Genomic DNA, 17,047 nt, shown 5'->3' with positions numbered 1-17,047 from the left:
CCTTGCGACGGCCCTGGCAATGCCCTCGATGTAATTGTTCCAACTCATGTTTCCTGTGAACGTTAGGCCAAGGAGCTTGAGAGACGTACTCTCAGATAAAGAGTCGTTGGCCATTGCTATATTAGGTACAATATAATACTCACAAGAGAATCGGCTATATAATAATATATACGATATATATAATAATATATACATAATATGCATAAATAAAATATCATATTTATGCGTATTAAAAAATGATATCTTTCGGAGCATTAACTTTTTAAAGAGTAATTAAATTACTTTGATAATAAAGATGTTGTTGTTAGATTAAAAGTAGCATTCACATAAAAAATCTAAAAATTAACTCTTAACTAGCAGAACCTGTGGAAATTCCACGATAGTTGAAAACATCATCACATAAGCAATCAAAAGAATGTCCTTCAATAGAATAATCAATGTAATATTAGTTCCAATCAGATTGTTAATTAAAACATAATTATTTTAGTAGACAAATATAGATAAATGCTTAAGATATATTATTACAAGAAATAGAACTAAGAATGGCTAGCGATAAATAACATTAGTATTGTGATCTGCACCAACCAAAACACTAGCTGGAGATAAATAATTATTTGTATTGTTATCTTGACCCATCATATACTGATTCGTCATAAGAAACTTTGTATTCTGATCTCCACCGACAAGACACTGGCTTGCGACAACTTATTAGTATTTTGATCTGCATCTACCAGACACTGGCTATTAAGAAATAACTTATTAGAATTGTGATTTGCACCAATCATACATTGGCTGTTGAGAAATAACATTAGAATTGTGATCTGCATTAATCATACACAGTGGCTGAGGATAACTAACTTATTAGTATTATGATCTATACCCCCATACACTGGTGAGCGATAATTAACTTATTAGTAATGTGGCCTCCACTCCCAGAACCAGGCTGGATATAAATTACTTATTAGAATTGTGATCTGCACCCGCCAACAACTTATTAGTATACATTGGTTGGCGATAACTTATGAGTAATAACCTGGCTGGCGATAAATAATTATTAGTATTGTAATCTATACTCACCTGACGCTGGGTGGCCATAAATAACTTATTAGTATTGTTATCTGCACTCACTAGAGGCTGACTGGCGATAAATAATTTTTAGGATTGTGATATGCACCGACAAGATATTGGATGGCGATAACTTATCCATTTAAACCAATTGTTTTGGGGGCATTTTAGAATATTCCATTTTCATACTAAAGGAATTCCGTATAAACACGGTTGGTGCGATTTGAATTATTCCATTTTCAATTTAAGGGATGTTTAGGATAATAACGGCTGAAGCGAATTATCGTATTAATACATAAATGATAATAAAAATGAACATACAAATAAATTTTGCAAAGTATAGTAGAGGTATTGAACGAAATAATATATGTATATAGCCCTGGTATCAACACACTATATATCATTAGTGAATGAAAACAAAAAAGTAAGAGTTAATTATGGCAGAAAACAAATAATAAATTGATCGTTTATAAAATCAGTGATCAGTTTTGATTGAGGTTATTACAATATCAAATGGTGAGTATTTTATTCAAGCGGTTTTTGTTTACGATAGCAAATTTTAGGAGTAATATATGTAAACCACATGTGGCATATCGACCAAATACAGTTTTATTTCTTAAAAAAATAACTTTTTATTGGTTGTCGTTTTAACAATATTCAATTGCATGTGTTTAATTGAATTGTTTGTATTCGTCACCCATTTAAAAATATTAAGCTACATGTTTTTAACCCTACATTATTGTTATTTTTAAACATGTTTTAATTCTATTGTCATTTTTTGAATAATTAGCTACATGTTTTAATTGAATTGTGTTATTTGTTATATATTTTTAAATATCTAGCTACATGTTTTCTATAGAATTATTTGGATAGTAGTCAATGTTTTCATATTAAGCTACATGTTTTAAAGTGAATAGTTTTAATTGTCGTATTGTTTTAATACTTGTTTTTATTCGAATTTTTTTATTAATCGTCTTTTTTACTTAGTTACGTTTCTAGTCAAATTGTTTGATGTGTCGTCTATTTTTTAATATAAGCTACATGCTTTTAATTAAATAATTTGATTATTCGTCCATTTTTTAAAATTAAATAATCTTATTATTTGATGGACTTATTAAGAATCAAGTTCAATTTGTAATGAGATGAAATACAATGTATTAATCATTCATTTTTTTAGTCATATAACATCCAATATTTTGATATCTTTTGCAAATGTATTTACTTCTTTTCATTTATTAGGTATGTTAATCATTCATATTCATTTCATACAAAAATCATTCATATTCATTTCATACAAAAATCATTCATATTCATTTCATACAAAAATCATTCATATTCATTTCATACAAAAATCATTCATATTCATTTCATACAAAAATCATTCATATTCATTTCATACAAAAATCATTCATATTCATTTCATACAAAAATCATTCATATTCATTTCATACAAAAATCATTCATATTCATTTCATACAAAAATCATTCATATTCATTTCATACAAAAATCATTCATATTCATTTCATACAAAAATCATTCATATTCATTTCATACAAAAATCATTCATATTCATTTCATACAAAAATCATTCATATTCATTTCATACAAAAATCATTCATATTCATTTCATACAAAAATCATTCATATTCATTTCATACAAAAATCATTCATATTCATTTCATACAAAAATCATTCATATTCATTTCATACAAAAATCATTCATATTCATTTCATACAAAAATCATTCATATTCATTTCATACAAAAATCATTCATATTCATTTCATACAAAAATCATTCATATTCATTTCATACAAAAATCATTCATATTCATTTCATACAAAAATCATTCATATTCATTTCATACAAAAATTATTCATATTCATTTCATGCAAAAATCATTCATATTCATTTCATACAAAAATCATTCATATTCATTTCATACAAAAATCATTCATATTCATTTCATACAAAAATCATTCATATTCATTTCATACAAAAATCATTCATATTCATTTCATACAAATATCATTCATATTCATTTCATACAAAAATCATTCATATTCATTTCATACAAAAATCATTCATATTAATTTCATACAAAAATCATTCATATTCATTTCATACAAAAATTATTCATATTCATTTCATGCAAAAATCATTCATATTCATTTCATACAAAAATCATTCATATTCATTTCATACAAAAATCATTCATATTCATTTCATACAAAAATCATTCATATTCATTTCATACAAAAATCATTCATATTCATTTCATACAAAAATCATTCATATTCATTTCATACAAAAATCATTCATATTCATTTCATACAAAAATCATTCATATTCATTTCATACAAAAATCATTCATATTCATTTCATACAAAAATCATTCATATTCATTTCATACAAAAATCATTCATATTCATTTCATACAAAAATCATTCATATTCATTTCATACAAAAATCATTCATATTCATTTCATACAAAAATCATTCATATTCATTTCATACAAAAATCATTCATATTCATTTCATACAAAAATCATTCATATTCATTTCATACAAAAATCATTCATATTCATTTCATACAAAAATCATTCATATTCATTTCATACAAAAATTATTCATATTCATTTCATGCAAAAATCATTCATATTCATTTCATACAAAAATCATTCATATTCATTTCATACAAAAATCATTCATATTCATTTCATACAAAAATCATTCATATTCATTTCATACAAAAATCATTCATATTCATTTCATACAAATATCATTCATATTCATTTCATACAAAAATCATTCATATTCATTTCATACAAAAATTATTCATATTAATTTCATACAAAAATCATTCATATTCATTTCATACAAAAATCATTCATATTTATTTCATACAAAAATCATTCATATTCATTTCATACAAAAATCATTCATATTCATTTCATACAAAAATCATTCATATTCATTTCATACAAAAATCATTCATATTCATTTCATACAAAAATCATTCATATTCATTTCATACAAAAATCATTCATATTCATTTCATAATAAATCATTCATATTCATTTCATACAAAAATCATTCATATTCATTTCATACAAAAATCATTCATATTCATTTCATAAAAAAATCATTCATATTCATTTCATACAAAAATCATTCATATTGATTTCATACAAAAATTATTCATATTCATTTCATACAAAAATCATTCATATTCATTTCATAAAAAAACATTCATATTCATTTCATACAAAAATTATTCATATTCATTTCATACAAAAATTATTCATATTCATTTCATACAAAAATCATTAATATTCATTTCATACAAAAATCATTCATATTCATTTCATACAAAAATCATTCATATTTATTTCATACACAAATTATTCATATTAATTTCATACAAAAATCATTCATATTCATTTCATACAAAAATCATTCATATTCATTTCATACAAAAATCATTCATATTCATTTCATACAAAAATCATTCATATTCATTTCATGCAAAAATCATTCATATTCATTTCATACAAAAATATTCATATTAATTTCATACAAAAATCATTCATATTCATTTCATACAAAAATCATTCATATTCATTTCATAAAAGAATCATTCATATTCATTTTATACAAAAATCATTCATATTGATTTCATACAAAAATTATTCATATTCATTTCATACAAAAATCATTCATATTCATTTCATACAAAAATCATTCATATTCATTTCATACAAAAATCATTCATATTCATTTCATACAAAAATCATTCATATTCATTTCATACAAAAATCATTCATATTCATTTCATGCAAAAATCATTCATATTCCTTCATACAAAAATCATTCATATTCATTTCATACAAAAATCATTCATATTCATTTCATACAAAAATCATTCATATTCATTTCATACAAAAATCATTCATATTCATTTCATAAAAAATCATTCATATTCATTTCATACAAAAATCATTCATATTCATTTCATACAAAAATCATTCATATTCATTTCATAAAAAAATCATTCATATTCATTTCATACAAAAATCATTCATATTGATTTAATACAAAAATTATTCATATTAATTTCATACAAAAATTATTCATATTCATTTCATACAAAAATCATTCATATTCATTTCATACAAAAATCATTCATATTCATTTCATACAAAAATCATTCATATTCATTTCATACACAAATCATTCATATTCATTTCATACAAAAATCATTCATATTAATTTCATAAAAAATTATTCATATTCATTTCATACAAAAATCATTCATATTCATTTCATACAAAAATCATTCATATTATTTCATACAAAAATCATTCATATTCATTTCATAAAAAATCATTCATATTCATTTCATAAAAAATAATTTATATTATTTCATACAAACATCATTCATATTCATTTCATAAAAAATTATTCATATTCATTTCATACAAAAATCATTCATATTCATTTCCTACAAAAATCATTCATATTTATTTCATAAAAAAATATCCATATTCATTTCATAAAAAATCATTCATATTCATATCATACAAAAATCATTCATATTCATTTCATAAAAGAATCATGCATATTCATTTCATACAAAGATAATTCATATTTATTTCATAAAAAATATCCATATTCATTTCATAAATAATCATTCATATTATTTCATACAAAAATCATTCATATTCATTTCATAAAAAATATCCATATTCATTTCATACAAAAATCATTCATATTCATTTCATACAAAAATCAATCATATTCATTTCATAAAAAATATTCATATTCATTTCATACAAAAATCATTCATATTCATTTCATACAAAAATCATTCATATTCATTTCATAAAAATCATTCATATTCATTTCATACAAAAGTCATTCATATTATTTCATACAAAAATCATTCATATTCATTTCATAAAAAATTATTCATATTCATTTCATACAAAAATCATTCATATTCATTTCATAAACATTATTCATATTCATTTCATACAAAAATTATTCATATTCATTTCATAAAAAATTATTCATATTCATTTCATACAAAAATCATTCATATTCATTTCATAAAAAATATTCATATTCATTTCATACAAAAATCATTCATATTCATTTCATAAAAATCATTCATATTCATTTCATACAAAAATCATTCATATTCATTTCATAAAAATCATTCATATTCATTTCATAAAAATTATTCATATTCATTTCATACAAAAATCATTCATATTCATTTCATAAAAATCATTCATATTCATTTCATAAAAATCATTCATATTCATTTCATACAAAAATCATTCATATTCATTTCATACAAAAATCATTCATATTCATTTCATACAAAATTCATTCATATTCATTTCATACAAAAATCATTCATATTCATTTCATACAAAAATTATTCATATTCATTTCATACAAAAATCATTCATATTTATTTCATACAAAAATCATTCATATTCATTTCATACAAAAATCATTCATATTTATTTCATACAAAAATCATTCATATTTATTTCATACACAAATCATTAATATTTATTTCATACAAAAATCATTCATATTTATTTCATACAAAAATCATTCATATTCATTTCATACAAAAATCATTCATATTTATTTCATACAAAAATCATTCATATTCATTTCATACAAAAATCATTCATATTCATTTCATACAAAAATTATTCATATTCATTTCATACAAAAATCATTCATATTCATTTCATACAAAAATCATTCATATTCATTTTATGCAAAAATCATTCATATTCATTTCATACAACAATCATTCATATTCATTTCATACAAAAATCATTCATATTCATTTCATACAAAAATCATTCATATTCATTTCATACAAAAATCATTCATATTCATTTCATAAAAAATCATTCATATTCATTTCATACAAAAATCATTCATATTCATTTCATACAAAAATCATTCATATTCATTTCATAAAAAAATCATTCATATTCATTTCATAAAAAAATCATTCATATTGATTTAATACAAAAATTATTCATATTCATTTCATAAAAAATTATTCATATTCATTTCATACAAAAATCATTCATATTCATTTCATACAAAAATCATTCATATTCATTTCATACAAAAATCATTCATATTCATTTCATACACAAATTATTCATATTCATTTCATACAAAAATCATTCATATTCATTTCATAAAAAATTATTCATATTCATTTCATACAAAAATCATTCATATTCATTTCATACAAAAATCATTCATATTCATTTCATACAAAAATCATTCTTATTCATTTCATAAAAAATCATTCATATTCATTTCATACAAAAATAATTCATATTATTTCATACAAAAATCATTCATATTATTTCATACAAAAATCATTCATATTCATTTCATAAAAAATCATTCATATTCATTTCATAAAAAATAATTCATATTATTTCATACAAAAATCATTCATATTCATTTCATACAAATATCATTCATATTCATTTCATACAAAAATCATTCATATTCATTTCATACAAAAATCATTCATATTTATTTCATAAAAAAATATCCATATTCATTTCATAAAAAATCATTTATATTCATATCATACAAAAATCATTCATATTCATTTCATAAAAGAATCATGCATATTCATTTCATACAAAGATAATTCATATTTATTTCATAAAAAATATCCATATTCATTTCATAAATAATCATTCATATTATTTCATACAAAAATCATTAATATTCATTTCATAAAAAATATCCATATTCATTTCATACAAAAATCATTCATATTCATTTCATACAAAAATCAATCATATTCATTTCATAAAAAATATTCATATTCATTTCATACAAAAATCATTCATATTCATTTCATACAAAAATCATTAATATTCATTTCATAAAAATCATTCATATTCATTTCATACAAAAGTCATTCATATTATTTCATACAAAAATCATTCATATTCATTTCATAAAAAATTATTCATATTCATTTCATACAAAAATCATTCATATTCATTTCATAAACATCATTCATATTCATTTCATACAAAAATCATTCATATTCATTTCATAAAAAATTATTCATATTCATTTCATACAAAAATCATTCATATTCATTTCATAAAAAATATTCATATTCATTTCATACAAAAATCATTCATATTCATTTCATAAAAATTATTCATATTCATTTCATACAAAAATCATTCATATTCATTTCATAAAAATCATTCATATTCATTTCATAAAAATTATTCATATTTATTTCATACAAAAATCATTCATATTCATTTCATAAAAATCATTCATATTCATTTCATACAAAAATCATTCATATTCATTTCATACAAAAATCATTCATATTCATTTCATACAAAAATCATTCATATTCATTTCATAGACACATCATTCATATTCATTTCATAAAAATCATTCATATTCATTTCATACAAAAATCATTCATATTCATTTCATAAAAATCATTCATATTCATTTCATAAAAGAATCATGCATATTCATTTCATACAAAGATAATTAATATTTATTTCATAAAAAATATCCATATTCATTTCATAAATAATCATTCATATTGATTTCATACAAAAATCATTAATATTCATTTCATAAAAAATATCCATATTCAATTCATACAAAAATCATTCATATTCATTTCATACAAAAATCAATCATATTCATTTCATAAAAAATATTCATATTAATTTCATACAAAAATTATTCATATTCATTTCATACAAAAATCATTCATATTCATTTCATACAAAAATCATTAATATTCATTTCATAAAAAAATCATTCATATTCATTTCATACAAAAATCATCTATATTCATTTCATACAAAAATCATTCATATTCAATTCATACAAAAATCATTCATATTCATTTCATAAAAATCATTCATATTCATTTCATAAAAAATCATTCATATTCATTTCATAAAAAATTGTTCATATTCATTTCATAAAAAATCATTCATATTCATTTCATACAAAAATCATTCATATTATTTCATACAAAAATCATTCATATTCATTTCATAAAAATCATTTATATTCATTTCATAAAAATCATTCATATTCATTTCATAAAAAATCATTCATATTCATTTCATACAAAAATCATTCATATTCATTTCATACAAAAATCATTCATATTCATTTCATACAAAAATCATTCATATTCATTTCATACAAAAATCATTCATATTCATTTCATAAAAATCATTCATATTCATTTCACAAAAACATCATTAATATTCATTTCATACAAAAATCATTCATATTATTTCATACAAAAATCATTCATATTCATTTCATAAAAAATTATTCATATTCATTTCATACAAAAATCATGCATATTCATTTCATAAAAATCATTCATATTCATTTCATAGAAAAATCATTCATATTATTTCATACAAAAATAATCCATATTAATTTCATAAAAATCATTCATATTCATTTCATAAAAATCATTCATATTCATTTCATAAAAAATCATTAATATTCATATCATACAAAAATATTCATATTCATTTCATACAAAAATTATTCATATTCATTTCATAAAAAATCATTCATATTCATTTCATACAAAAATCATTCATATTCATATCATACAAAAATATTCATATTCATTTCATACAAAAATCATTCATATTCATTTCATACAAAAATCATTCATATTCATTTCATACAAAAATCATTCATATTCATTTCATACAAAAATCATTCATATTCATTTCATAAAAATCATTCATATTCATTTCATGGAAAAATCATTCATATAATTTCATACAAAAATCATTCATATTCATTTCATAAAAATCATTCATATTCATTTCACAGAAATCATTCATATTCATTTCATAAAAAATCAATCATATTCATTTCATAAAAATCATTCATATTCATTTCATACAAAATCATTCATATTCATTTCATACAAAAATCATTCATATTCATTTCATACAAAAATCATTCATATTCATTTCATAAAAAATCATTCATATTCATTTCATACAAAAATCATTCATATTCATTTCATACAAAAATCATTCATATTCATTTAATACAAAAATCATTCATATTCATTTCATACAAAAATCATTCATATTCATTTCATAGAATATTATTCATATTCATTTCATAAAAATCATTCATATTCATTTCATACAAAAATCATTCATATTTATTTCATACAAAAATCATTCATATTCATTTCATACAAAAATCATTCATATTCATTTCATACAAAAATCATTCATATTCATTTCATAAAAAATTATTCATATTCATTTCATACAAAAATCATTCATATTCATTTCATAAAAATCATTCATATTCATTTCATAGTAAAATCATTCATATTATTTCATACAAAAATCATTCATATTCATTTCATAAAAATCATTCATATTCATTTCATAAAAATCATTCATATTCATTTACTACACAAATCATTCATATTCATTTCATAAAAATCATTCATATTCATTTAATACAAAAATCATTCATATTCATTTCATACAAAAATCATTCATATTCATTTCATACAAAAATAATTCATATTCATTTCATACAAAAATCATTGATATTCATTTTATAAAAATCATTCATATTCATTTCATAAAAATCATTCATATTCATTTCATAAAAAATCATTCATATTCATTTCATAAAAAATTATTCATCTTCATTTCATAAAAAATCATTCATATTCATTTCATACAAAAATCATTCATATTATTTAATACAAAAATCATTCATATTCATTTCATAAAAATCATTCATATTCATTTCATTAAAATCATTCATATTCATTTCAAAAAAAATCATTCATATTCATTTCATAAAAATCATTCATATTCATTTCATACAAAATTCATTCATATTCATTTCATAAAAAAGTATTCATTTTCATTTCATACAAAAATCATTCATATTCATTTCATACAAAAATCATTCATATTCATTTCATAAAAATCATTCATATTAATTTCATAAACAACTTTTCATATTAATTTCATAAAAAATCATTCATATTCATTTCATACAAAAATCATTCATATTCATTTCATACAAAAATCATTCATATTCATTTCATAAAAAATCATTCATATTCATTTCATAAAAAATCATTCATATTCATTTCATACAAAAATCATTCATATTCATTTCATAAAAAATTATTCATATTCATTTCATAAAAAATTATTCATATTCATTTCATAAAAAATTATTCATATTCATTTCATACAAAAATCATTCATATTCATTTCATAAAAATCATTCATATTCATTTCATACAAAAATCATTCATATTAATTTCATAATAAATTATTCATATTCATTTCATACAAAAATCATTCATATTCATTTCATACAAAAATCATTCACATTCATTTCATAAAAAATTATTCATATTCATTTCATACAAAAATCATTCATATTCATTTCATAAAAATCATTCATATTCATTTCATAAAAAATTATTCATATTATTTTCATACAAAAATCATTCATATTCATTTCATAAAAAATCCTTCATATTCATTTCATACAAAAATCATTCATATTATTTCATACAAAAATCATTCATATTCATTTCATACAAAAATCATTCATATTCATTTCATACAAAAATCATTCATATTCATTTCATACAAAAATCATTCATATTCATTTCATACAAAAATCATTCATATTCATTTCATAGAATATTATTCATATTTATTTCATAAAAATAATCATATTCATATCATACAAAAATCATTCATATTTATTTCATACAAAAATCATTCATATTCATTTCATACAAAAATCATTCATATTCATTTCATACAAAAATCATTCATATTCATTTCATAAAAAATGTTCATATTCATTTCATAAAAAAATCATTCATATTCATTTCATAAAAATCATTCATATTCATTTCATAGAAAAATCATTCATATTATTTCATACAAAAATCATTCATATTCATTTCATAAAAATCATTCATATTCATTTCATAAAAATCATTCATATTCATTTCATACAAAAATCATTCATATTCATTTCATAAAAATCATTCATATTCAATTAATACAAAAATCATTCATATTCATTTCATACAAAAATTATTCATATTCATTTCATAAAAATCATTCATATTCATTTCATACAAAAATTTTTCATATTCATGTCATACAAAAATCATTTATATTCATTTCATACAAAAATCATTCATATTCATTTCATACAAAAATAATTCATATTCATTTCATACAAAAATCATTCATATTCATTTCATACAAAAATCATTGATATTCATTTTATAAAAATTATTCATATTCATTTCATAAAAATCATTCATATTCATTTCATAAAAAATCATTCATATTCATTTCATAAAAAATTATTCATCTTCATTTCATAAAAAATCATTCATATTCATTTCATACAAAAATCATTCATATTATTTAATACAAAAATCATTCATATTCATTTCATAAAAATCATTCATATTCATTTCATTAAAATCATTCATATTCAGTTCATAAAAAATCATTCATATTCATTTCATAAAAATCATTCATATTCATTTCATACAAAAATCATTCATATTTATTTCATAAAAAATTATTCATATTCATTTCATACAAAAATCATTCATATTCATTTCATACAAAAATCATTCATATTCATTTCATAAAAATCATTCATACTCATTTCATAAACATCATTCATATTAATTTCATACAAAATCATTCATATTCATTTCATACAAAAATCATTCATATTATTTCATACAAAAATCATTCATATTCATTTCATAAAAAATCATTCATATTCATTTCATAAAAAATCATTCATATTCATTTCATACAAAAATCATTCATATTCATTTCATAAAAAATTATTCATATTCATTTCATAAAAAATTTTTCATATTCATTTCATAAAAAATTATTCATATTCATTTCATACAAAAATCATTCATATTCATTTCATTAAAACCATTCATATTCATTTCATACAAAAATCATTCATATTCATTTCATAAAAAATTAGTCATATTCATTTCATACAAAAATCATTCATATTCATTTCATACAAAAATCATTCACATTCATTTCATAAAAAATTATTCATATTCATTTCATACAAAAATCATTCATATTCATTTCATAAAAATCATTCATATTCATTTCATAAAAAATTATTCATATTATTTTCATACTAAAATCATTCATATTCATTTCATAAAAAATCATTCATATTCATTTCATACAAAAATCATTCATATTATTTCATACAAAAATCATTCATATTCATTTCATAAAAAATCATTCATATTCATTTCATAAAAAATCATTCATATTCATTTCATACAAAAATCATTCATATTCATTTCATAAAAAATTATTCATATTCATTTCATAAAAAATCATTCATATTCATGTCATAAAAAATTATTCATATTCATTTCATACAAAAATCATTCATATTCATTTCATAAAAATCATTCATATTTATTTCATACAAAAATCATTCATATTCATTTCATAAAAAATTATTCATATTCATTTCATACAAAAATCATTCATATTCATTTCATAAAAATCATTCATATTCATTTCATACAAAAATCATTCATATTATTTCATACAAAAATCATTCATATTCATTTCATACAAAATCATTCATATTCATTTCATAAAAATCAGTCATATTCATTTCATAAAAAATCATTCATATTCATTTCATACAAAAATAATTTATATTTATTTTATACAAAAATCATTCATATTCATTTCATACAAAAATCATTCATATTCATTTCATACAAAAATCATTCATATTCATTTAATACAAAAATCGTTCATATTCATTTCATAAAAATCATTCATATTCATTTCATAAAAATCATTCATATTCATTTCATAAAAAATCATTCATATTCATTTCATAAACATTATTCATATTCATTCCATAAAAAATCATTCATATTAATTCATTCAAAAATCATTCATATTCATTTCATAAAAAATCATTCATATTCATTTCATACAAAAATTATTCTTATTCATTTCATACAAAAATTATTCATATTCATTTCATAAAAATCATTCTATATTATTTCATACAAAAATCATTCATATTCATTTCAAAAAAATCATTCATATTCATTTCATACAAAAATCATTCTTATTCATTTCATACACAAATTATTCATATTCATTTCATAAAAATCATTCATATTATTTCATACAAAAATCATTCATATTCATTTCATAAAAAATCATTCATATTCATTTCATACAAAAATCATTCATATTCATTTCATACAAAATCATTCATATTCATTTCATACAAAAATCATTCATATTCATTTCATACAAAAATCATTGATATTCATTTTATAAAAATCATTCATATTCATTTCATAAAAATCATTCATATTCATTTCATACAAAAATCATTCATATTCATTTCATAAAAAATTATTCATCTTCATTTAATAAAAAATCATTCATATTCATTTCATACAAAAATCATTCATATTATTTAATACAAAAATCATTCATATTCATTTCATAAAAATCATTGATATTCATTTCATTAAAATCATTCATATTCATTTCATAAAAAATAATTCATATTCATTTCATAAAAATCATTCATATTCATTTCATACAAAAATCATTCATATTCATTTCATAAAAAATTATTCATATTCATTTCATACAAAAATAATTCATATTCATTTCATACAAAAATCATTCATATTCATTTCATAAAAATCATTCATATTCATTTCATAAACATCATTCATATTAATTTCATAAAAAATCATTCATATTGATTTCATACAAAAATCATTCATATTATTTCATACAAAAATCATTCATATTCATTTCATAAAAAATAATTCATATTCATTTCATAAAAAATCATTCATATTCATTTCATACAAAAATCATTCATATTCATTTCATAAAAAATTGTTCATATTCATTTCATAAAAAATTATTCATATTCATTTCATAAAAAAATTATTCATATTCATTTCATACAAAAATCATTCATATTCATTTCATAAAAATCATTCATATTCATTTCCTACAAAAATCATTCATATAAATTTCATAAAAAATTATTCATATTCATTTCATACAAAAATCATTCATATTCATTTCATACAAAAATCATTCACATGCATTTCATAAAAAATTATTCATATTCATTTCATACAAAAATCATTCATATTCATTTCATAAAAATCATTCATATTCATTTCATAAAAAATTATTCATATTATTTTCATACAAAAATCATTCATATTCATTTCATACAAAAATCATTCATATTCATTTCATACAAAAATCATTCATATTATTTCATACAAAAATCATTCATATTCATTTCATAAAAAATCATTCATATTCATTTCATAAAAAATCATTCATATTCATTTCATACAAAAATCATTCATATTCATTTCATAAAAAATTATTCATATTCATTTCATAAAAAATCATTCATATTCATGTCATAAAAAATTATTCATATTCATTTCATACAAAAATCATTCATATTCATTTCATAAAAATCATTCATATTCATTTCATACAAAAATCATTCATATTCATTTCATAAAAAATTATTCATATTCATTTCATACAAAAATCCTTCATATTCATTTCATAAAAATCATTCATATTCATTTCATAGAAAAATCATTCATATTATTTCATACAAAAATCATTCATATTCATTTCATTAAAATCATTCATATTCATTTCATAAAAATCATTCATATTCATTTCATAAAAAATCATTCATATTCATTTCATACAAAAATCATTCATATTCATTTTATACAAAAATCATTCATATTCATTTCATACAAAAATCATTCATATTCATTTCATACAAAAATCATTCATATTCATTTCATACAAAAATCATTCATATTCATTTCATACAAAAATCATTCATATTCATTTCATAAAAATCATTCATATTCATTTCATAAAAATCATTCATATTCATTTCATAAAACATCATTCATATTCATTTCATAAACATTATTCATATTCATTCCATAAAAAATCATTCATATTAATTCATTCAAAAATCATTCATATTCCTTTCATAAAAAATCATTCATATTCATTTCATACAAAAATCATTCTTATTCATTTCATACACAAATTATTCATATTCATTTCATAAAAATAATTCATATTATTTCATACAAAAATCATTCATATTCATTTCATAAAAAATCATTCATATTCATTTCATACAAAAATCATTCTTATTCATTTCATACACAAATTATTCATATTCATTTCATAAAAATCATTCATATTATTTCATACAAAAATCATTCCTATTCATTTCATAAAAAATCATTCATATTCATTTCATACAAAAATCATTCATATTTATTTCATACAAAAATCATTCATATTCATTTCATACAAAAATCATTCATATTCATTTCATACAAAAATCATTGATATTCATTTTATAAAAATCATTCATATTCATTTCATAAAAATCATTCATATTCATTTCATACAAAAATCATTCATATTCATTTCATAAAAAATTATTCATCTTCATTTCATAAAAAATCATTCATATTCATTTCATAAAAAAATCATTCATATTATTTAATACAAAAATCATTCATATTCATTTCATAAAAATCATTCATATTCATTTTATTAAAATCATTCATATTTATTCCATAAAAAATTATTCATCTTCATTTCATAAAAAATCATTCATATTCATTTCATAAAAAATCATTCATATTATTTAATACAAAAATCATTAATATTCATTTCATAAAAATCATTCATATTCATTTCATTAAAATCATTCATATTCAGTTCATAAAAAA

Source organism: Euprymna scolopes, chromosome 32 (genome assembly GCF_053919585.1).
Source record: "Euprymna scolopes isolate OS-2025 chromosome 32, ASM5391958v1, whole genome shotgun sequence".
NCBI lineage: Eukaryota > Metazoa > Mollusca > Cephalopoda > Sepiida > Sepiolidae > Euprymna > Euprymna scolopes.
Note: the sequence above shows the minus strand (reverse complement) of the source record.